The 25494-nt window shown below is 37.7% G+C and overlaps 1 protein-coding gene across 7 annotated transcripts in view; it reads right to left on the bottom strand.

Moving 5' to 3' along the window:
• zgc:172282 (leucine-rich repeat and fibronectin type III domain-containing protein 1-like protein) overlaps positions 1-25494 on the bottom strand; it is a 157986-nt gene that overhangs the window by 43564 nt on the left and 88928 nt on the right. The window lies entirely within an intron of this gene.

Below are 25494 nucleotides of genomic sequence, written 5' to 3'. Positions count from 1 at the left end.
AATCATATATTTTTTTGGGAAGAACATAGAGCCCTTACTATGGCATAAAAACAATAAAAAAAAGAGAGAACAGGATACGGACATATAATCCCAACAGTGAAGTACAGAGGAGGGAGCATCATAATTTCAGGCTGATTCGATGTTTCTGGAGCTCTGCTGCTGGACATAAAGGGGAAAATGAATTCCCAATTTCATCAAGGTCTCCTACAGGATAATGTCAGGATGGCTGCTGAAGCTCAGAAGAAGCCGGATGATGCAGGAAGGCAATGACCCTAAACACTAGAGAAAATCTACTACAGAATGGCTTCGGAGACAAAAAATCCACCATTTGGAGTGGCTCAGTCAGAGCCCAGACCTCAACCCAATACTTAATCTCATTATCTCAAGAGAGCTGTTCACATCAGACGTCCTAGGAATATAGCTAAGCTGAAGCATTTCTGTGAGAAGGAATAGTCTAAAATTTCCCCAAAGGTTTTTGGTTTGATGTGCTGGCACTTTAAATCACCCCTGACGATAACTCATGGAAAATGCCTAATGAGCAGGACTATATACTAGAGTAACTAGTAGAACGTGGACTGTTTTTGTTTTCCTTTCAGTTTTTGTTACCTTTGGTTGGCTTGATATCAAGTACTCGCAGAATTAGGGCCTCTTGTATAATCTAACTATTCTGAACTTTGATTAGAAATCCAATCTTTGACTGAAGGCTGAGACTGTCCAGGTCTGTCACATATGATGGCATTTCTGTTCACACATGATTTCCTCCCTTTTCTTAACAGGCTGTAATTTTCTGTGTGGAGTGGAGCATTTTGCTGCTGAATTTTAGATAGTATCAGGTTTAAGCTCTGGTTCGTTTTCAGAGAAGGTCACAAATCACAATCCGTTTTTATTTTGACCTACACCTACGCTCAAGAGCTTTCGATAGTGATCAAATAAATATGAGTATGGATTTAAGCAGCCAGAATGAGGTTTATCCACATTCTGACTGGGCTTAGCTCCTCTATGTATCCATGACACAGACATGAGCCAGACAGCCCAGAGGTCCTCACAGTTAAGCTGCGGCTCCTCTACATTCAGAGGCGCCAGCTGAGGTTGTTTGGCATCTGGTAAGGATGCCAGGCCCTCATGTGCATCCCTTTGAATGTATACTGGCCATGACTGGCTGAGAGGATAGCTCAGGGCAGGCCCCAGGATGTGCTGAAGGTGCTTCCAGCTGGCACAATAGCTCACCAGGAAGCCCCAAAGGAGCAGATGCTGTGGAGAAAGCTGTGTACACTGTTATCCTGTTGGCGCCTTCAACATGAAGTGAAGACGATGTATGAAATGTACTGTCTGGTTGATTCCTAAAGATTATAAATTGTTAGACATCACTAGCCACATTTCGTTTTATGAATGGATTCAAATTCAAGCTGTTATAAAGTGCTATATATCCTGCTTCACAGCCACTGAATTTCAGGAATGAAACATGTTTAACAGTGACTAAGGGAAAGGTTTGGTCTCAAACATATAATACATGCAGACTTTTTTATGCCATTGTTTTCAGTGGTTGAATAATTAAAAGATTGCAGTCTGCATTTTCAGGTACAGTAACTCTCTTTTGGCACAACTAAGATGGCTGCAAATAAATTTGAAAAACAGTGTCATAGTAATAAGCAGTGTGCTTTGTTTCCTGAGCATGAACGTGTGGAGTGTAGATTCTTTAACTACAATAAGCTTTTGCTTTTCCTTCCAACTAGTGATATAATAATCAATGATTCTACAATAACTGAACATGTCCACAACTGTTGACGGAAATGGTAAATGGCCACTCAATGCAAGTGCTCGTTCTGGCTGCAGCATTTTAATCTGAAAAATGAAGGTGGGCTTATTTTTCTCCTGCTGAGCCCACTGTATGAAAACAGCATTGTGAACCCTAAAATGGCTGGGTGATGTGCAAAGATTGCTTGGGGATGAGGTACACACATTATAGTACTATTGAAATGGTACCTCATACCTCATCATCTTATCATGATACACAGTTAAAACCAGACATGTGGTTTTATAATTCACTCCTCACTAGGTCAATATGACTACGGGTGCATTATGTGTAGAATGACTGTGTGCATGCTGCAAGGAAATAACATCTCTCTGTGGTAGATAGAGGCTGAAAATGACATGTTGTCTCTCAGTATGGAACAGACCTCAGGGGGCAGGCTGTTGGTGGGATGCACAATGCAAAGTGAATGAGGGATGGAAGGTAAGTGGTTGCATAAGTGTAGAGAGGAACTGTCTTTCCGTTAGCTGACATGCATTTGATATACCCAATGGAAGCACAGGCTCACGGATGGGCTCTACAAATGGCACTTGTGAACACTGCTGTAAGTAGGTCAGTTGATTTAATGGTGGTGATGTTACATTTAAACCCCAAAAGATGCTTTAATTTGTTCAGAGGTTGCAGTGTGCACAGGTACTGTCACTGTTTTCTGCTTGACTAAAGCTAATCTTCACTATTAACACAGTGCCCTAAAAGATAAAATAAATCAATATTACTCTCTTGTAGACATAATATTTAAAGCTATAAGACGGTAGAAGATAACCAATATGAGATAAAGTCAGCCTTAATCCCTAGGGGTTGCTATTGTCTATCCCAAGCCAAGACTTATTCAGCTTAAACCTTTTGCAGTGATTAGCCATAACATCGAAAACCCAGGACAGGTGAAGTGAACAACATTGATTTCCTTGTTACAATAGTACCTCTCAGGGGATATATTAGGCTGCAAGTAAACAGTCAGTTGTTGAAGGTGATGTGTTAGGAGCAGGGGAAATGGGTAAGGATCTGAGTGAATTTGACAAGAGCTTCTCGAAAATGCCAGATTTTGTAGAATGTTCCTCTTATGCAGTTGCCATCACCTAGCAAAACTGGTCCAAGGTTGGACAACCAGCGAACCAGCTGCAGATTCATGAATGTCAAATTTTGACCGATTGACTGATCACCAAGATCTCCATCTAATATACCATCTGTGGGATGTGATGAGAAACAGACATGTTAATGGGATCTTAGTGGACTGTGGAGTCCATCACTCCATGACTAAGCAGCTTTGGTCACACGAGATAGATATACACAATATTTCACAGTTGGCTTTAATGTTGTGGCTGGTTAGTGTCTAGCAGTCAGTTAGCTGTAGCCCTTTGTTAGCAGATGCCCTGTACAAGACAAATATAGAGGTAATTCACAGGATTTACCTATCGTTTAACCCTGTGACTGACGAGAAAAAAATACAAAACTAATCTTCTGAATTAATACTTTGGAGTCACATTTGGAACAATATTATGAGAGAACACTTCCACATACAGTATCTTCACATGAGTGTAGGTTGACTGTAAAGGAAGCTTTACTTTGCTTCATCCATGTTAAATTTAAGAAACCTTAATGGAGGAAACTTTTCTTGTGTTTGCTGTATACCACGTTATTTTGTGCCTTTTGTTACAAGCTTCTTTCTCTATATTTACTTACACACATATAATTGGTTCACATACATTATACACTCTGCCCATGCTGCTCTCTAAAGCTGCACCCAGCAGTACAGTAGCTCTTCTACTTCTGATAATAATGAGACACTTTTGATCTCTGGAGGACAACTGTCTCTCCACATGGGTTCTAGCATCATCTACAGGTCTGGTAGGAACAGTCTTGATTAAGGAGACCTCAGCAGGAATGACCGTAAACGACAAGGTCCATCAGTAGTTACTTTTCGCATTTTCGGATGGGCAGTGAGAAGACTACATGCAAGTACCCGAGTAATCTCTGCTGCAGGTGGATTTATTCATGTGCCCTTACTTGTACATATGAGGACAATGGTCACCTTAATGTGATAAAAAAAAAAAAAAACATTCAATAATCTTTAATATTAAAAGTGTAGCCTGTGTTGTAACATCACACTCTTATTCAACACGTTGACCCCCAACCCCAGCCTGTTTTAATCCTGACCCCCCCTTCAAAATCGCATTAACACATATTAGCATTTGCTTGACTGATGCTAAAATCTGTTTTCCATTAGCATGATTATTGTATTTTATTTTTTTCTTTTCTCAAGGTGAATGTATGCACCTTCCTTTGCAGAGAAATAAATGTTACTCTCAATTCTCTCATAAAAATATACATAAATATAAACATTAAAAAGCGATATGAGAATTGTTATTACTTTGGCATTAAATTACACTTCACCTTTGTCAGCTTCATAAATTATCAATCGTTTTCAACAATTTGAGTTCAAAAATCATCTTAGATTTTGTCCTAGCAATCTCAGATATAAAGATAGAGATCACAAATAAAACGGCCATGTGCAATAAAAGAGTCAAATTGTTCGGTAAAAACACTCAAGTATAACAGCAACTAGCACTGCGTGACAGCACGGCCAGAGCTTTTATCTATTTTCCATGAAGCATGTTGATGTAATATTTATAACATTTCTTGTCACCCATGTTTATTATCGAAAATAGATGTAGAGGCAACAACTCTACATAGAGTCAGTTCCAATATGCTCTCACTGCTCTAAATGCTACAACTCTGTAAATGCAGTCCTGACAGGCCACAATAAATCAATCTAGGGATGTTTTTATCAAAGTTCAAAAACTTGTGAAACGCTTAATGCTGCCATTGTTTTATAAGATGTGCCTGTTTTAAGTGAGGAAACTACTGAGCCCCTAATTCGATTTTTTCTCTTTCTCTCTACTGCCACCCATTTTATCATCCCAGCAAACAGGAAGGGATAATCTGGGCAGAGACTGTTGTAGGATTAGTTGTGTGTACTGTATGTTGTGTGCATGTACTCTGTAAGAGCTAGATTCATGCTGAATGAAGGGAGGGGAGAACACGTGCAGGGGTGGACTAAAGAGACAGGTGGGCTGATCCACAGTCAACCACAGAGAGATAGACAGCCTCACAGAAAGAGAGAGAGTGAAAACAATTTATCAGGAAGGCACAAGACTGACAGTTACATGTAGACCTGCCTGAATAAGGTTGAGAGGCTGTCAAGTTGGCTGACAGCAATTCAAACATGCTGTATAGTGATGCCAGCAAAGAACCTGTTTTTATGACCCGTACCTTTAAAGTCAATTACTAACCTTCGTGATGCAAGGGACATTTTGATTATTTATGCATCTGCATGTCAGAAAGTAAGTATGAGAAGTAACGCAGCAAATGTTTTCCCTTTGTATAAAGCCAGTGTGAGCTGCAAAATCCACGTAACAATCAAAGGATAATAAGCATACTGTTGAATTTATTATTGGAATGAGTACCAGCCATGATCGGACTAATGGACTTAATTTTTTAAGAATCTCATCACAACAAGTTGACTCTCACTGCATTCATTCATTAGGGCCAAGCTTCCAACATCACAACATTCCAACATCACATTAAACTGATATGGTGAGTTCCACGAAATATACATAATTTACATTTTGGAAAAGTAAGTATTGCTGCAAAAATATATATTGATTTTCATGGAAAGAAAAGGTATTATCTGTGCATTCACAAATCTTCAGTGTTTTTAATCTGCAAAGATTTGCTTGCCCCAGTGAGAAATATAAAAAAAATCTATGGTCGTTGGGGGAAGAATTTCAGAGATATTTTAAAATTTAAACATGACTTGACTTGTAAACATTCTCTTGAACATGACAGTACTGATGAAATGTATGGATTGTGTTTCTGTGCCACAAGAAAAGTTTGAGCGACTCTTTATCCCACTTTTCCCCAAACTGCTAAACTGACATTTGGTCCTATACTGCTCATATCCTTGTGTTTGCTGTAGTTGTGTAAGTGTCTGTGTGTGTGTCTGTGTGTGTGTTTGTGCCTGCACGTGTGTGAGTGCACACACAGGCAGGTATATATGTTTTCTACTGCCAATCTCGTTTTGTTAGAAAGGGCAGCAAAGAGGGCCTGGAGTGTCTGCACTGAAGTGAATGCAATACATCAACTCCTGACATGTAAAGAAATAAAAATGATGTAGGTGTTGTTGACACTTGGGTAAAATGCTCCCTTGGCCATAATGATAGACAGGCAGACAAAGTTAGACAAAGAGAAAAAAATGATGTGTCAGGAAACATTTTTATTGATAGGTTCAGCCTGTCCTTCCTGTTACTTCCAAACAGTTATTGCACATATTATATTTTTACCCCATCTCAAAGGCCTTCAGGTTTTGCTACGATACTTCACTATTTATTGGTATACCACAGAACACATGTCGGACACACGTTTGGCTACCTGGACTGCCTCGCAAATTAATGATGTGCTTAAAACACATACACAGGTCCCTGTAGCTCTAGGTAAATAATGTACATGGACACACACACATTCACAGAGTCGCTCACACTGTGACAGTCATAACCACACGGGGGGAAATGTCAGTCTCTTTGTCAAGCAGAGGAGCCTGACAGAATCAATTAGCAGGCAGGGAGAATGGAGAAAACCGGATTCAATTAAACTGGCAGCTTTCCCCCATAGGCACACCACTCACTGGGCCATTATTCAACCAAACTGTGTGTGTTTCTGTGTGTTTGAAAGAAAGAGAGAGAAAAGGAGGAAGAGACAGAGAAAGAGAGAGAGACTTAAAAAAAGTGTATGTGTGTGTGTACGTTTTGTGAGTGCTATGCAGTGTGTGTGTATTTATCTTGAGGATGAACTCATTTCTCTCCATTCGCCCCAAGGTCAGCTGGCTCTGTTAGGGATTTAGTACCACACAAACACAGTCCAAACCTAATCCCTCCTTCAGCAGTCCCCACCAAGAAACACACAGTCCATAGTTCAAAGAGCAGCTTTGGTATCAATACAGTGGATTCATAGGCCACATTAGCATTAGGAGGAAAATGCCTTTCTGACACACTGGCTTCAAAACAGCTCCAGCAAGAGCAGATATTACTATTATTGGTGATTATGGCTAAATGTACAGTCACTGGCAGAGATGTTGTTAGGGTTTCACAGCATTTGTAGCTCAGCCCGGAGACACTTAGGCACAGTAGGAGTATTTACCCTGGGAGAAAAAAATGTTACATTTCACATCAATAAACTGATGTCACTTTAAATATACACCATGTAGTAAAACAGCACAATATTTGAATCTGGATGTGTGTGGAAGTTGTGTGTGACTGTACTTTGTTCAATTCCCCTATAATGTGTGTTGTCTTACCAAGCGTTATTGTAAGCTGTGCTAGTTACAATCATTTATCAGTAATCTAAGAGAATCCATAAGCATTTTGTAGATTTCGGAAAGGACTCCAAAACAAACTATCAGCAGAATTTACAGGCTTGCACTGGATTATAGTGTGGAGTTTGGCTTATCTGCTGTCATTCTGCCTGTACTGAATTAGGAACATAACCTCTAACCTTATTACTCTTCGTCTCATCTGTTTTTCAGTTCATCTCGAACCACAAGCCAACGCAGGAAAAGAATTGCAAACAAATTCATAAAATTAAAATGTTTCGGCAGAAAAAAAACCCCACAAAACAAAAGAATTGAGCTGAAATTGGTGACAAAGTGCACACAATCTGTAACTATTAGTTACACGGAGTCATGATGGAAACTTTGTTTGCAACAATCCTGTATTATGTTGGATGGAGTGTGGCAGTGTCTCGGCAGTTTGAGCAGTCATTCATTGACCCCAGGAGAGACTGCCCCCTGGCCACACCAAAGGGTCCCTGCACAGTAAGAAAAAAAAGACGGTACAATTTGCAATAAAATACTGGCAGCATAGACAACACTCTGACCCCTAAGATAAAACTCCAGCTGATGAGGCTGCTCGAGCCAGCACTCTCGCCTCAAGCTTGACTCCTGATATGAACTTCCATTTATATCCCATGTTCTTCCTACATTTATACAGTAAGCAGGCGTGTGTCAGATGGTCACATCTGACTAAATGGAGAAAAAAGCATTTGTTGTCTTTATACTTCTGTCATTTATCTCACCATTTTTAATACAGACTTGCGTCCAAACATTGTTGTGGGACTCTTTAGAGTGACAACGTCTTCCAGGAACACTTTTTTTTTCTACTTTTATGCACACATACAGGATTTAAGAAGATCTGGTAAGATGAATATGTCTGGTAGTTTACTTAGGCAGTAAAGTAGCCCAAAGCTCCTTTCTCTTCTCTTTTTTTACAAGGCTCTTCATTTTGGGACAAACCATCCACACATATAAGACGATAAAGTCACATCAGTGCTGAATTTACTGCTTTGTTGAAAAACAAAAAGCTTTTATTCAATAATTGACATGTTATTACATAATAACCAGAAAGCAGTCTGTCTTCTCTTGAAGACACTGTCCTGTAATGGTAGCTGTGAATTCGAAAACATCATCTACTGTAGGTGATATTGCTAGATTCTACAATAACGTACTTTAAATTACTTTTACTTTTCAGTTTCCTTCAGTTTCCTTACCTAACATGACAAACCTACACAACATTGTTACCTGCTGTTATTGCCTTTACTATCCCCACAAGACGTGATTATTCTGTAACCAGGATACTTTCTGTTACAGGACATATTCTGTACAATCTGTTCAGCATGTCCTTGTAAAATGTACACTGTATTTCATTGCTTATTCCCTGATCATTAAATTCCGTTTCAATGTAAATCTCATACATGTGGTGCTAGGTATTCAATATTACTTTGGACTTTATATCAGATTATACCCAGTAGTCAATTATTGTTTATTAATTAAACCCAAAAAATATACATCTTTAAATGCTGATGATCAATTTTGCTAAGATATGAGTTTATTAAGTGGTAGGATTAACTCAACCAGAAACATCTCGACAATGAAATAACATTATTTTTTAAAATTTTAATCCTAAAATAACTTTTAAAAAGGAGAAAAATACACACATTAAATGCTGATTTGTATAGAAATACTTGTGAAACAGCTACTGCCTCAATATGACAGTGACTCAATATATTCTGACCCAGTTTCCTCACATCTTAAGTCAAAGTCAACGCACTTGTCTGTTTGGTCAGAAGCCTGGATCTATACCGCTTGTCATTTTATGTGTTTATTTTGGATCCAAGTCATAAAACTAGCAGGCCAGAAGCTCATTATATTTGTTTGGATTTGTCCTTTCAGATCCTCTACTGTATTACCATGTGCAAGATTGTGACTCTGAAATTAGTGTCTGCAGGAGATTGAAAAACAATTTCAGTGATAACACCCCGATAAAATATTGAAATAGCAGTGTCTAATGTGATATATCAGATGCACTGCAACAACATTAAATCTCATAATTGTAACTTATAGTTGTCTCTGTTCCCTCTGTCTACCTTTGTCTGCCTGTCACTCTCTCCCTCTGCATGTCCAATTCACTTTGTGAGCTCTTTTTTTTTCACAGACTGTCACAAGCAGTGGTGTGACATGTTGCTATTTTTGTGACCTTGAAATGCAAGAGACGGAACAACAAAATGGGAGTTGCATACAAATAAGGCAGCACACGATAAGGCACTGTTTTTTTTTTTGTGAGCTGCATTTCATCTTTTAGAATTTGGCAATTTGTGCCTGCTAGCATAAAAGAAATGGATGCTAGAAATGTGCCACTGTGATGAAATAAAATCAATAGATATCATTAATAAAAAGTAATCCAAAAGAGTAATAAGTAAACTTCCTTTCTCTACTGCTGGACACTGACCAGAGGGCATTTATGTGCACTGGGAATATGCAATGTATCTCACCGCCAGCTCACAGCTTAACAACTAAGCAGCATGACTTGCTGGGCTTTAATCATGTCGGCCTCTGCCTGTCTGTAATCATTTTAACACGTACACAAACAAAAACAAGCAGAAACTTAACCTGTTATCTTCTGAACCAACTTTAAAAGGTTAGATTTTCAAGAGCCACTGCCACATTTTCTGGCATTTATCAAAACTCAAATCATTCCACACCAAGCGCAAAGAGAGAAAAAACGGGCAAAGAAGCGAGACAGATACAAAGGCAAGAGAAGAATCAATGCATTTAAAGTGCAGTGTTGTCAGTGGGGGGCATGTACTAGATTTAGCACCACTATTACATATATAATACAGAAGGAAAGAGATAAGGGAAATTAAAGAGAAGTGGTTTCAAATAGAGAAAACTGAAAGAACATAAATGTAGAGAGTGTGAGAGAGAGATGGAATATTATGGAATGAGCAGTGTTGACACTGGGGAGCATGTATTTAGTTCAGCTGGCGGATTAAAGCCTAATTTTACATCCATCTAAGTGGGCCATAGGAGGAGAGACTGAGGCTGAGGCTGATGCTTGTTAATGGCTTAAGAGTCTTGTAAGGGCCGGGATAGACTTTGACTTCAATGACAAGTTGTACTTGATACACACTGGAGGTTTTAGGGGCTCAGGAAAAACATGTTTTCAGTTCAATACCATCAAGTGGAAGATCCAGGCCTGCTAAATCCTTCAGTTTTAATGTAGCGCTCCATTGTAAATGGAAACTGGATAGTTGCTCAAATTTTAAAAATGATTAGTTTTCACACTGAATTGAATGCACTGTTGTTTTTGTGTTGAGCCTGTTTAAATTACAATACACAATATGTTTAGATTAGAAACTACACAGAATATTTATAAGCTAATGAACTCAATGTTCTGGCTCAGTGTTTGCCTGCAGAATCTATTAGCTGAAATGATTTCTGCCATATAGCTGTGGCCTGCACACAGACACACACACACGCATGCATGCACACACAAACTCTCTCTCTCTCTCTCTCTCTCTCTCTCTCTCTATTTTTGGGATAGAGCAACTGACTCTTACTGAGTCAAAGTGTACTGAATCAAGATTGGGAAAATATTAAGTTCTTTTTTAAGTTTTTATGGATTACCCACTAAAGCTATTATCTGCTTTTATGTTTTATGCATGTATTAAAACATAATGAATTCAAAGACTTTAATGGCCTGTTAGTATGCATTGAAGGGAAAAAAAATGCATAAAGTACAGCATAAAAGATAGAAAAGAGAAGTACGGCAAATGTAGAATGTGAGTTGCTAAGAGAAAGAAAAGAAAAAAGACAATCAAAGACAGTCAAATAAAAAATGAATTGTGTGTGAGGTTAAAATATAGGAATGTAGGCCTATTTGCAAGTACTACAACAGTGTGGTTCTGTAGTTAGAAAACCCAGGTGCTGGACTGGCCTATCTGCAGACCAGACCTGTCAGCCTCTGAAAACATTTGGCACTTTATAAAGTGCTATTCAAAACTCTTCAGCAGCTGCTGTCAAGCTACTGGAAAACTAAAGCAATTGGTCCTCTCATTTCTACGGAGGGTTGTCATGGGAAGAGGTGATGCAACACAGCAGTAAACATGTCCCTTTCCAAACTTCATAAAAAATATTCATAAAAGAGTTTTGATTTTAACATTTGCTATGTACTACTGTAAATCAAATATGATATAAAAATTATTGCATTTTAGTTTTTATTTACATTGTAAACAGTGTCCCTTCTTGTTCAGCTCCACAGACTTTAAGGTCTCTCTCTATCTACACCCATCGCACTTCTCCTGTTCTCTGACCTTGCTCTTTCTATCTCCTTGTGTATGAGCCCTGTAATAAAACACTCATATCTTTCCATGTGCGCTTTTATGAAAGAGTGTGTGTGAGAGTTCAGGGTCTCGGTCAACTGTGTAAGGGTGCACATGTAAAAACAGCATTGTACACATTTATACAGACTTTGAGCCACACATGTGTGTGTGAATTACAAACCAGTCTTTCCAAGTAATTGGGATGCTGGGTTAAAACCTGTGCAAAAACAAATCAAATGTTGAAACAGAAATTTGAATATCTATTTTTAAATATATGCTTGTTTTCAACTTGATCGCTCCATCTCCATTTATGAACTTGATAGTAATTGGATATTTCTTAATGTGGCCAGTTTTAGGGTCTTGGTTAGGACTAAGTGAGTGTATGGATAAGAACCATTCATTAATGTACTACTACTGTACTGAATGTCCAACAATGGGTGGACACTAGACAGAGATGAGAAGGAAGGCACAGAAGATTTGACTAAATAGAGTAAGAGAGTAAAATAGAAGAGTGACAAAAAAAATCCGGAATAAATTGGCACAGGCGGAGGGACGGGGGCTAGAGCATGACAGATAGTGACAGAGGAATAATTATTACTAGCCTCAGTAGTAAATGATGGATCCCACACGTGGGCATGCATGAGTTCATATGTGCACACACATAAACACTCACACACAAACACACAGTACACACTCCAGCAGAGTATAACAAACTCAAACAGGCCAATTAAAAGAGGCTGCTACTGAGACATGGGCCTATTAGCAGTGACGGGACACCGTTTTCAACAATTAACAGTGATTGCTCAGTGCCCATGTGTGATTAGCTCGGGACACGAGAGGCAAAAAAAAAACTTGGTTTTGAAACAGCACAATCAAATGCAACTTTCCACTGACTTGTTGAATACATCAGGTTTTAATATGATGACTAATAAGGCAAACTACTGTGTTACAGAGACACTGTCAAGAAGATTGGCAGCAGCGCTTCCAGCAAGTGCCCTGTTTACACTCAAATATGACACTGGAGAACATAACAAGAATGATGGAGGCATCCTTGGTACTCAATCAGCCACTTCTTTCATAACTTCACCGAAATTCACTGTACCTCCTTTTTACACACATTAAAACTTGCTCTTTCTTTGTATGCATCACCAAAATTATTTTCTTTTTTTTTTTCCCTTTACATTTTACTGACAAGGGTCTTTAGAAAAAGGCATATATCACCATACATATCATCCATGCTGCTAAAACACAAGACAGCAATAAACAGATACCACTGCGATACATTTAAATCTGAGTGCTGTGGCAAAAGTGAAAACTCAGCAACTGCTTTTTCGTTTTAGATTGTTGCTCGCTGGCAGTACTTTGTCCAGGTGTGTCCTCTGAAGTTGCGTGTATAACTGTGTGTCTATGTGTGGAGCTTTGTTCTCTCATCAGTTATTCATCTGAGTTGGTTCCACCTTCCTCTTTCAGGCTGAATGAATACGAGTTGGTGCTTGTGTTTTCAGGAGCTTTGTGACTCAGCCGTGTCTTAAAGCTCGTTCAGCAGGACCCCTGACAGCAGGTCCTCTGTGTGGAGCTGAGCTAGAGTCCTTGCTCCTAATGAGCCGTTGTTCTCTGCTTCTACCCTCCTACTATTATTTCATCTCTCTTTTATCTTTCACTTTCCTTCCACCTATTTTCCCCCGTTACCCCACCCCCTCATGTTACTCTTTGCCCTTCCACACTCCTGCACTATTTTCATTTAGTTTTACCCCAGTTTCGAGCCACCTCTCCCCTCGCTTCTTTCATCTGTCCCCAACTCTAACCCTCAACTTCAAGTTTCTTGCATCTTGCTCCTAGTACCTTCCCATTCTTCTCTCTGCTATATTTCTCCCCTCACTGCCTTGCATCTCAATAACATAAAATTAATGAGCACAAGTTAAATGAAAATTAATATATGCACCTCTTTGAAGTCACTCTGGTATCAACTAAACATTTAAAAAATGTTCATGTAAACGAGGATCAAAGGATGCTGAAGTTCTATTTTCCTGCTGAATGTCATTTGATCCAAATGGAAACAATGTTTATGGGAATGAAATTTAGAATTCACATCACACAGCACCAGTGCTATAAATACTGTTCATTATCAGCATTGGAATGGAAAAGTGAAATTCATCACAGAGTTCAAGAAGATGTTTCAGGTCTTTACATCAGTGGGCTGGAGTGTGGATTACTAATGACTTTTAATGACTCGGTTTTATAGGAAGAATATTAAACTACATTTTGAACAAAATGCCAGATGTCTGTGTATCAAGCACATAATGCAGAATGTCAGCAGCACAACCCTTTACTTAAATAAATTAATACATCTTGTTGGTAGAAACATCTCATTGCCTATGGCAACCTTTATCTCCATGCACTTGTGGCTTAGACAGATATTATAAATAACTGATTAGTGCTTTGTACTACTCTAAAGTAATTACTCAGAAATAAAAATATTAATAATAAGGTTGCTAGGTAGTAATTTGTTAACATACCTTACTGTGATTAACCATGACGAATCATAATGTTTAAGGACAAATCCACTATAAAACACTTTAACACCGAGGAGAATAAGGGAGTTGCTTTTCTGGCTCATATGAAACATGCACACAAACACACACACAAACACATAGTATAGGTCTGCCAATGTAAATTGTTCTGTATGCGCTTTACCAGCAACTAGTAATAAAAGCTAATATCAATCTATACATACAATTTTAGGTCAGATGTCATTTAGATAAAGGTCATGATTTTAAATACTGTTTGTCACTGCTTAAAAAGCCATGACTTAATAAATAGAATAAAATCTTATATATATAATGAATCCTAACAGGGTCAAATAGATTTGAAAGAAAGAGAAACTGAGGAAAAAATAAAAGAAAAAAGAAACTGGTTCGGGAAAAAAGTGTGAGGGTCAATAGCTGCTAACAGCCAATACTGGAAATCAATGTAACTTTGTATGTATGACCCAGTACCGGAAATAACTGGATCAAAGGATACATATATGTGGAGACATATGTCTGTTTATTTAGGGAATCCAGATGCAAAAGGAAATAAAAGAAGACAGAAGGGAAAAGGGCAAAACAAATGAAAGTATGAATAATGAAATACTTAAGCAAGAGAATGACAAGGGGTGTGTGTGTGTGTGTGTATGTGAGAGAGAGAGAGAGAGACAGAGAGAAAGAAAGACAGACAGAGAGAGAGAGAGAGAGAGAGAGAGAGAGAGAGAGAGAGAGAGAGAGAGATGTTTCAAATCTATAGCCACAGGAAAATAATGGATATTTCCATGATACCCAATGCATCCAGAGAGTAAAATAATAATATTTCCATTTTACATCATATGTTGTGTTCTTATTCTTTATATATATATATTATATATATATATATATATACACAACAAAAATGGAACATGCTTTGCAATAACATGCTTTTTTCATTAAATTGACAATAGAAAGCAGGAGAGGAGAAACTGAGGTTGGAGTGATATAGCTAGTGATTTTAATGAAGTTAAATCAAATGGAAATCAATAATTTTGTTTCAGAATGTATTCATAATTACTTGTTAAGGCAAATAAAGTAGTTAGAAAACAAAGTAGTAAAAATAGTTTTAATGCTGCTGTGACATGCAAAACTTTACACATTCTGTTTTCTTCCTTCTAACAGTTTGAAAATGACTTTTTTTCCCTTTATAAAAAGTATTTGCCCCCTTGGAAGTTTTAACCTTTTCTTTTCTTTTTTCAACAACACTGAATCATGGTTGATTTAATTTTTAATTACAAGCTTCAGTGACTGAGATCAGAGATAATGTACATAAAACAACTACTGCCTGGCTCCTTAACCAGTCTTAATGCCTAGTCCAGAGGTAGCCCACCCTGATCCTCTACAGCCCTGTTTGTTTTCCAGCTAGAAAACTGCATTACCCACCCACGGATTAGCTAAACCAGGTACTGTATGTCCACTTAATCAGAAGCTTGAATATACTGTACCAATTTATTCTGTCTTCCCTCACTCCACCCTCATTTGCAATCGTATGTTTCAGCTTCTGAAAGACTGAACACACCTGATCGAGGTAATCAGCAGTGGGTCGAACAAGGAAAGCTGAAAATAAAACAATAAAAAAAACAAACAAGTGGGTCGGTGGCTGCAGGGCCAGTGTTGCCTACCCCCAGTTGAGTATGATGGTCTCATCAGACCATAGCACCTCTTTCACTTGACTACTTCACTAATTTGACCTTCCTCTCTCTTTGTCCAACTCTCATTAAATGTTGACTGTGAAGAATCAGGGCAACAGTCGCTGTAAATACCGTTTCTGCCATCTCAGCCAAAGAAGCTAATTAATTTTACTGTACTCCAAGGACAATTCAGTGATTTGGAAACTTTGTTGTATCCATCTGACTTCTGCTTTTCAATAATGTTTTTTCAATAATCTTGGTGTGTTCTTATGTCTAGGTTTTGGACAGTATCCCCACCAACTGGATCTTCCAGATACACACAATTACTAAACTGAGATGTTCTCTTTAAAAAAAAAACTGTTTTACTTCTTTACTTCTTTTTTATGAAAAAAGCATAATTACACTGTCCATGATTTAATTGTGGTTTAAAAAAAAAAACATTTAAACCCAGTTTTGTATTATCTTGCTTTGTAAGTGACAAGAATTTAAAGTTTAGTTGGTGTTAATGATGAGGAAATGTATATACAAAGAACATTTTAGCCCCTGTACTCATAGATACAGTTCACAGCAGTTAAGTGCAGCAATGCGTTGGGGGTGGAGGGATATTTATTTTATCAAGAAAGGCTACTTGTAGTTTACACTTTCTTGACCAAATACAAATACTAACAGCAAGTGCTGGCATCTCCTTACTCGGTTTTCCTGATACCAGATTGGCTTGGAACTAATTCTCTGGATCCCGCCCCTAATCCTAAACATTACCACTAAAAAACCTTGACATCATCTATCAATTGCACTCCAGAGATGAAGGATAAAGACTTCAGTGAGAATGGGAAGTTAGAAGTAAGCAATGTCAATAATAACCCAAGAGAGAAAGAAATAATAGATTGCTATTGAAGGCATTACTCAAAGCAGTTGCAAATTGGACAAGGACATAAAAGCCTAATACTTTGATAATCTCATCCTGACTTACTGTTGAACTCGATTGGACTGCAGTACATCCAGTATATTGGATTTTGTTCCAGTGATTGGAATTAGTTATACTTAGTGTTTAATATCGATTCTTGATGTTTTGATATTTTCATTCTGTTTTTGTTTTCTTTTACTTTGCACATTTTTGTTACAAATAAATTCATCTTTGTAGAAATTATTTCTGTTTAGGGTGAGGTTTAGGCGCCACATTCATTCTTGTTAAGCTATGTGGTATAACCTACATAACAAAAGGGTAAAACTTTGGCTACATGAGCTACATATACAGAAATATAAATTAGCAACGGAGCATTTCCAGTTGAGCGGACATGCATGTGTGAAAGAAAAAAAGTGGGGAGCTCCACACAGGCACAATATGCAAGCAAAATATTTTATTGAGCTGTTTTCTCAGCCACAGCAACAATGTGCACTTTGTAGGTTAACAGCTGGAGTTTTTAAATGTCAACATAATTTTCTTTTGGTTCGATCAGGCACAACCCTCACCTCACATCCCCATTAATAAACTGAAAATAGTGTTAAGAACCTTCGTCATTATTTTTTGTTAGTGGCGTGCACCAAAATGAAAGATGTGAGGAATCTGATTCATAAATGAACAGTATTTTGATATGAACTTTGCTAAGATGGCACAGTCTCTCATGACTTCCCACTGGTGGAAGTCAGCATTAAACACAAGGCAGCTTAAAAGACAAATCAACCATGCTTGAATATTAAGCTTGTGCAAGCACATGAAGGAAACTCAATCATTAATGAATAGTTTGTTTACTCATATTTCATTGAACGTTGTGGGATGCAATCCATCTACTGGCTCGCATCTCTTATCCCTACTTACCGTCCAAATCCCCTCTTCCCCTTTTCTCTCATCCTCTCCAGTTTCTCTTTGCTCTGCTGCTCCTCCTCCTGCCCCACAGTCTCCTCTTCTATCCCACTGCTTCTTCCTTTCATCCTCTCTTCTCTTCCTTCCTGCCGTGTCTTCTCCTTTCATTTAGTAATTTTCTCCCACTCCCATTCCCTTACTGCCCCTCTCTCCCTGTATGTCATGTATCTACTGTAATTACTTTTCCCTCCATCCATGATGATCTGAGGAAAGGGGGTAATAGATGGATGATGAGGGAGAAGGAAGAGTACTGGAGGAAGGTTAGTGGGTTTGGGGCGTGTCACAGGATAATTAATCATTGATTTGGGACAATGATGAAAATGGCAACAAGATGCCAAACGAAGGGATTGTGGGTCAGACACTCACTTGCATTCTGCTGAGCTCTGCAAATAAATGGTAAAGCAAAGGAAAGTGAGGCAGAGAAAGGAAGTGATGGAGGGAGGAGGAAACAGGGAATAAAAAACTGCAAGTAAACGAGCACAACAAAGGTCGAAGATGTAAAAAAAAATTTAAACAAAAAGGTCAGAATAGTGAAAGGACATAAAAACAGAGCATGGAAGAAGTGGTAACGTAATGGAATTAAGGAAAGAATTAGAATGTTGCAGCAAAAACACAGGGACAAGGAGGGAACTCTGGGATATAAAATTAGGGATAAGAAATATATTTAAAAGCTTATATAAAAAACTACGAGAGAGAGAGTCTGCACCGGTGAATAAGAGGAGACGACACCATGTCTTCTGTGTCTTTAAACCTAACCTCTCTGATATGAATCATTAGTTGTGCATTTAATTGGTGAAAATACAGCAGGTAGCCTACTACCTTCATGGGTGTAGGTGTGCATGTGTGTGAGCATGTGCAGGTGTGAACAGTCATTTGTCATTATACCTTTATGGTTGGTTAAGCAGTCATCCAGCAGGTAAATTGGGAAATACAGTGAAAACTCCAACATTTTTTGTAAATGACTCTCCCTCTTTACTGTTTCTACAAAGCTGCTCTCCCAAGTTTTGGAATGGCTAATTCATTTGTTTTTGCTCTACGCTTAGGACATTTATGTTTATGATTAAAAGATGAATATTAGATAAAGGCGAAACCTAGGGCTAGATTAACAACTAGTTATATAAATAAGATTTCTCAGTAACAGTCTTTTCAAAGCAATAAGAGATTTTCAATTTTTTTTAAAATTTTTTTTGTTGTCCTTTTAGCTTATCCCGTGAGTTCAGGGTCGCCACAGTGGATCATTGTCCGCATGTTGATTTGGCACAGTTTTTACGGTGGATGTCCTTCCTGACACAGCCCTCCCCTATTTCTATCGGGCTTGGACCAGCACTGCACAGCTGGGGAGTATGCTACAAAATAATATGCTTCTGGTAGTTGGTTGTGTATAGCTTTCAAGGACAGTAGTAAACAAATACAGACAGTATAATGACAAATTACAGGCAAAGTAAGCCGGGAACATGATTGAGTTGAACGTGATTCCACACTGTTCCACAGTCTGTATCTGTACAATAAACACAGTAAGAATCGAAAGATGCATGACACACATGAGCAAGCTTTCATAGAATGCATAGAAGACTGCATACTACTCTCTGTATAACCTGCATTACACATACAGCACACATCATGCAGGCACACATCAGCCCACCCAACTTTGCTCCAGATGCTACAGTACAACCACCTGCTCCACTATTACTCCTAAATATCCTCTTACCACCCACCGACATTCATATTCACATTTACACAAATCACACAGAAACATTACTTGTGAACTTGAGTTCATTCATATTTCAGTTTAATGATGCTTGACAAATTCACTATTAATGTCATACCAGGTTCTTTAATGGGTTTCAACATTTCATACTGAATTAACAATGTCTGTTAGATTCATTCAAAATAGAACAGAGGGTATTTCAGAAGATTAAAAATTAACAATACCTATCTATTTTTTTATAGATTTGGGGAAACAAAGCTTTGCCTTTTGGATCTAAAGCAGGTCTGATCAGTGAGTCAGACAAAAAAGACATGAATGAAGAATTGTGATAAAGAGAATGAAATTAGCATTTACATTTGCTAATGTCAATGAGAGTACATATCATCTGAATAAAGAATTGGCCAGAGGTATCAATGGCATCAGATAATGCATCTGTAAAGGCAATGATGCTCCCACATCGGATTCTAATGCTTCCTGTAGTGAGTAGTCTATGCCATGAAAATAGCATGTTGCTGTTAGCTCATTTTGTGAAAAGAGTCCATGCTTAGTGCTGAATATGACACATGTGGGTTACACACTACATGTGATAGGTGATAAGGTCTTCACTACATTCACAACAAATCTTATAGCAACTTTGCTTTTTCCCTCCTTAAGATGTGCCAATTATTTGCACTAAAGGCTAGAAAAAATGGACACATGTCTACAGAATGTATGTTACAGTTACTGTATTAACTTCATATAAAGCATCTATTAATATACGTTTTTATTACTGACACACTCACATCATCTATTGTTTAAGTTGGCAGTTTGAGTAAAATAAACACTGGGCCAGATTCACTTTTTCTTTCAAGTTTTTTTCTAAAATTAGTTCTGAGAAAGGTCCTGAGACTGCAGATCCTCTGATCGTCATTAAGCATCACCACAGGCACAGTAGCAATGTTCCTTCGGTGTCATGTAATGGTTAAAACTCACACTGTAGAGATCCAATATCAGTACAAGCAGCTGACATTTGCACTGAGAGGATGAAGGTTGTCAAACGTAGGCAAAAATGGGAAAATAAGATCACATGATGACCAAATGTGAACATCCATTAATATATCACCTCTGATTGTTTGACAGAAACCTATATATCATCCTGAAACAAGAAGTGTAGTTTTAGGCAAATACAGTTCTGGATGGGGTTTACCCTGCTCAGCCAGAATGTGAGCCAAGCTGATGCCAGTTTGTTTGGGTGGATAATGTGTTGAAGCCTGCTGTGAAATCTCAGCCATTGATCAAAATGACCTCAATCTGATTATAGATCACAATTTTAATACCATGCTCATGCTTGTCCCAGAAGAATACACACCCTAATCAAAACCTACTTCTAACTGTAACCCTGAAATCAAGACTTAACCCAAGTCTGTCTTTACTGAAAGGACCAATTCATTAAGAGACACATTAAATAACAATTAGGCATTTTTTAAAATCCACACAGAAGAAGAAAATGCCATGGAGGATTAGCGGGGATAATACGAGATAACAGAGTTTAGAAGAGGCAAGTAATCAAGGAAGGAAATGTGAGGAGCAAACAGATAAAACGAGAAGCTTAATAATGAGGCACCAAGCTGGGAAGAAACCCGTCTGTGTAGATTTATCTCATTGATTCAGGTAGTAAAATGTATAAACTAACATCAATTCCACATCAACCACAATGTTGTATAATTAAAAAATGCTTTGCTACTTTTTATCTAAGAGGATTTATTAAGTTCACTTTGTGATAGCTGAGTCTGACCTAGACCATAACATACGTAATATAGCAAATTAATAATGCTATCACATAAAAGTTCATCAGCTGATCTCCACTGCATCTTTCTACAGTAACTCGGTCCTAGTGAAAAGCTGAGTGGGTGGGGGTCATTACTATCAAATCTCAGAAAGCTCTTTACAAGTTGGTCCTTTCAGAACAGCTGAGATCCGAAATCCGAAACCTTTAAAGTGGTTTCAAATCAATTAACATCTTCTTTTATGAGTAATGACCCTTAAATGACTGCAATGTGACTTAATGCCTTACATGTAACATCAATGCTTAAACAATCAATGGCTGGGGATTTTAACATAAGTAAAAATATCAGTTTAATTGTTTACAAATTTATTTTTGGAATTTTGGAAGCCCTACAATGGTGAAACAAGTTACCAAAATCTGCTCACTCCCAATATTAAAAAAACTGTTGAAGACAGAATTTCCCTGCAACTTTGCCTGCAAAAAGTAATAAGAAAGAACATCTTATCCGGCCTAACTTGCCCTGTGTCTGCCAATTATAATGTAAATGATTATGGTAAGGAAGTATCATTGATGAATTGTTATTATAACAAACGAGTCTCATAATTAAAATAATACTTTAAAAAATAAAACTCTAAACAAACAAACAAACAAAAGTTACATTTCTCCCATCCATAAATCTCCACTTTGCAATATAAGTTTGCACTCAAACCTCCAAATCCAGCAGGAATCACAACAATTCTCCAAAATGTTAGAAGTAGATATGAGTCTGACATTAAAGAACTCTCCACACTAAGCTTTGGGGAATACTTCTACAAAAATTATTTGAAGAATGTTACATTCTGTAACTTTAACCAGATGCTGCATTTCCCTAAAAATAAACTCGAACCACATTTTACTCGCTAGATTATTGCAAAAGTGAGTAGACATTCAGAAGCCGGCTGCAGACAGCAACATCTTAATTTAAAAAACTTTTAAAAAACTCACGACTCTGGGGACAGACACTTGTCTCTCCAGCAGAGGTCAGATGTCTCTGAAAATCACACTGGGTTTTTCGGCCAGTGCATATCAACCAGCTGATCCATCACGTGTGCATACACACACATTTGAAAAGGCATTGATTATATTAGCCAGGGTGGAGGGTGTTGAAGAGCGTGTCTCACGTGCAAGGTTAACTAATACACAGCTATCTAATGGTACATACTGTACACACTTACGCACACATGGTGCTATAATGGCATTGATCGTAAGTAGCTAGGGGGTTTGGAGACTGCATCACAGAGACCTATATATGTGCTAAACTCTTCAGAAAAGCTCAGTGTATTGGTGATCTTTCCAAATGGAAATGGTTCTAAATAGAGCTCCCTGCTTAAGTCAGACTTAAATAAAAAGGACACCAAGGGCAGTGTATAGATTGCAAGATCTGGAGTTAGTGACCCAGTGGGGAAAAATAAAATCAGGAATTGTATTATGCAGTAAATTTAAACTGCCGGCTTTGCGGCTAAAACAGCAGGGAATGAATTACAGGTTTTCTTATTTGGGTAAAATACCGTGTGGAAAATGACTAGCATGCTTATTTTTTCAACAGATATAAAGTATATATTTTTTGGTGTTTTTCATTTTGCATCCAATGTAGACTGTGTTTAATTTTTGATCTCAATTATTGCTGTCTCATGCCTCAAAATTATCTTAATGTTTCAGTTTAAAGATATGCTCTTTTAAAAAAATAATGTGACAGATGTTACAAACTCAGAGCTATGTAATGTATTCTGCTCAAATGACCTCTTATATCCTGTCCTCTCAGTACTCTCCTATTTTCTCCTCACCCACCTCATCTCTCCTCATAGCACTGTGCCTCACCCCTTCTAATGGATATTGACCAAAGAAAGATAGAAGAGAGGAACTTTACACACATGCACACAGACATGCTCTTGGCCTTTCTTTCTTTTACTCAGAACAGAGATGGTGCTATTGTAGCCTACAGTTTGTTACTGTCAAAGCCTGTTAGGCTTATACGGGTTTTAAGCAGTTAAATGGTTATTTAAATGGTAAATAAGGAGATAACATGTTCTTTTTACTGAAACAGTAGAAAGTAACCAGCAGTCTTTCTGAGCTACAGTATCTGTGAGCTTCCCAACAGCTGCCCGTTATTATGCAGCCTGTGCTGCTTGATATTAAGATGAATTGTGAGACTGTTAAATATGTTGCTGTTAAGCCATGGTTTATGAATCTAACTGGTGAGCTATTTAAAGCAGATACTGTTGCTTATTTAGTTTTGTTTTTGCCTCCCAATTGCTTTTTCATTGAATGTTCAAAAGTATATTGTGGTTATGTGTACGTTTAAACTTTACATCGATGCTTATTTGATTTTAAATACAAACAATGCTGGTTCCTGGATTTGAAAACTGTCTATAGAAAATGTTTTGGTAAATGCTTGTGAAAAGAGATTCCAGTTAACCGAATGGGAAGTCAGCCTTTAAAATCATCAACCAACATGCAAAGACTCGACTTTTTGTGTGTGTATCCATTTTAAGCCTGTTGTGAATGAAGCCAGTTGATGGATGTCTGTTGCTGCAGGTTCTCCAATTCAAATTATTATTGAATTCATCATTAACATGTGTGAGAGCTGCCCTGTTGATGTCCAACGAACACCCTTTCAGCAGATACAAAAGCAAAGAAACTGCTCTATCAGTTTACACTGCAACAACCACGTTATTTGAATAAAGAAGACTGTCAGAAATATTTGCAACCACAATTTGATTTCATGCTCCACAACCTGGATGAAAACATGGCTCAGTAAATTTAGTTAGTTCCATTTTACAAACAACAACTATATATATGCCCTTAGTTTTGCAGAGGTATTTTTGATGAATGATTACAGTACATACTAACCATTTTGACATACTGACCATTTTATTCTATATGGCTCCTTCACAATAAAAGGAACCATATGTTTTTCTAGTTAAACACTTAAGATAAAGGACCCAAAATAAATGAATACAAACAAATTAAGCTCTTCTTCGATTACCTAAGAATTCCATGAAGATTTAATGTTTAATTAGTTCTGTAAGCATCCATACAATCAGTTTGAAAATTTGAAGTTAAAAGTCATAGCTACCCACACAAATACACACACACGCGCACACACACACACACACACACACACACACACACACACACACACACACCTATGCATGACTAGTAAGAACTGTATTTTGTACCTGTAGAGCCACTATGCCCACAACCAGTTCCAATCTGCGTGGAAATGGCAGGTGCAGATAGACAGTTGCTATGCAGGAAAATGGTTGCCATGTTTAGAATTGAAAGAAGCTGCTTTTATCCAATAGTTAGCTGAACTGTCTGGATAAACAACTGTCCTCTGCAGCCTTGATATATCTTAATAATCACTTTTCAGTAGAGAGCACTATTTCCATCTCTGACAAATGTCAACCTTTAAAAAAATAAAAGTGTCTGATGATCTAGTGTTCCCCAAATATACATTTAACAGTTGAGCTAAATTGGAATATACGTTATAGCATGTATTGAATATATTTATGATTTCGTTCTGTAATCACAGAAGCCAGAGTAATATATTTGACACATCTGAAACAATTAAATAAAAGGGAGATCTCAGTATTCTTCTGCGATCGTATTGAAACCACCTGTCTTTCATTACAAAATATAGGAGATTCTCCCAACTGGTTGCCATGACAACACATGACATGAAAACTCCTCAGAACTGAAAATAAACAGGGTTTTCCCAGGATTTCCGAGAAATGGGCCCAATGATGTTTCCAGTCCTTTTGAAAAAAGAAAACGTGGACGGTTTTCCAAGTGTGTGCATAAGATTTAAAAGAGAATTTAACTGGCACATATACAAGTTCTCTATCATTCTCTCAACTCTTACAGCTTTAACGGCTTTATAAAAGAAGCCACAGACTGGATGAGAAGGATTGCACAGTAAAAAGTTGCCTTTTGACATGCACATAAACATCCAGCAGCACAGAAAAACCTAAAGTATGTTCAAATAAAAGACACTTTGACATATCTAGTTGCAAAGCGAAAAAAAAAATAAGTGTGTGCTTTAAAATGGTCAAAGGCTGAATGATCTGTCATACAGTACCCAAATGCAAATCAAGACAATTACCACATGCCAACGTGTTCCATAATGGTTTTATCTATTCCTCTGGAATGTCAGACCTCATCCATCCTGCCTATTCTGTCAGTAAATATTTAGCTGCTGTTCTTATGAGAACGAACATCATGAAGAGATGTGATGCAAGAAAACAAGAAAACAAAAACCATTTGGGCCATTTATCTAAGTTCTCTGAACCTTATGAGCAGGTCCACAAAAGTCTGAAATGACCGTGCTGTAAATGACATTGTTCACAAAGTTCTGCGATTAATATGATTTACCACAGAATGACCTTTCTATCTATTCAAATTCTGTGCA

This window comes from Channa argus, chromosome 6, assembly GCF_033026475.1.
Source record: "Channa argus isolate prfri chromosome 6, Channa argus male v1.0, whole genome shotgun sequence".
Classification (NCBI taxonomy): Eukaryota; Metazoa; Chordata; class Actinopteri; order Anabantiformes; family Channidae; genus Channa; species Channa argus.
Note: the sequence above shows the minus strand (reverse complement) of the source record. Positions and strands in the feature narration are given on the sequence as shown.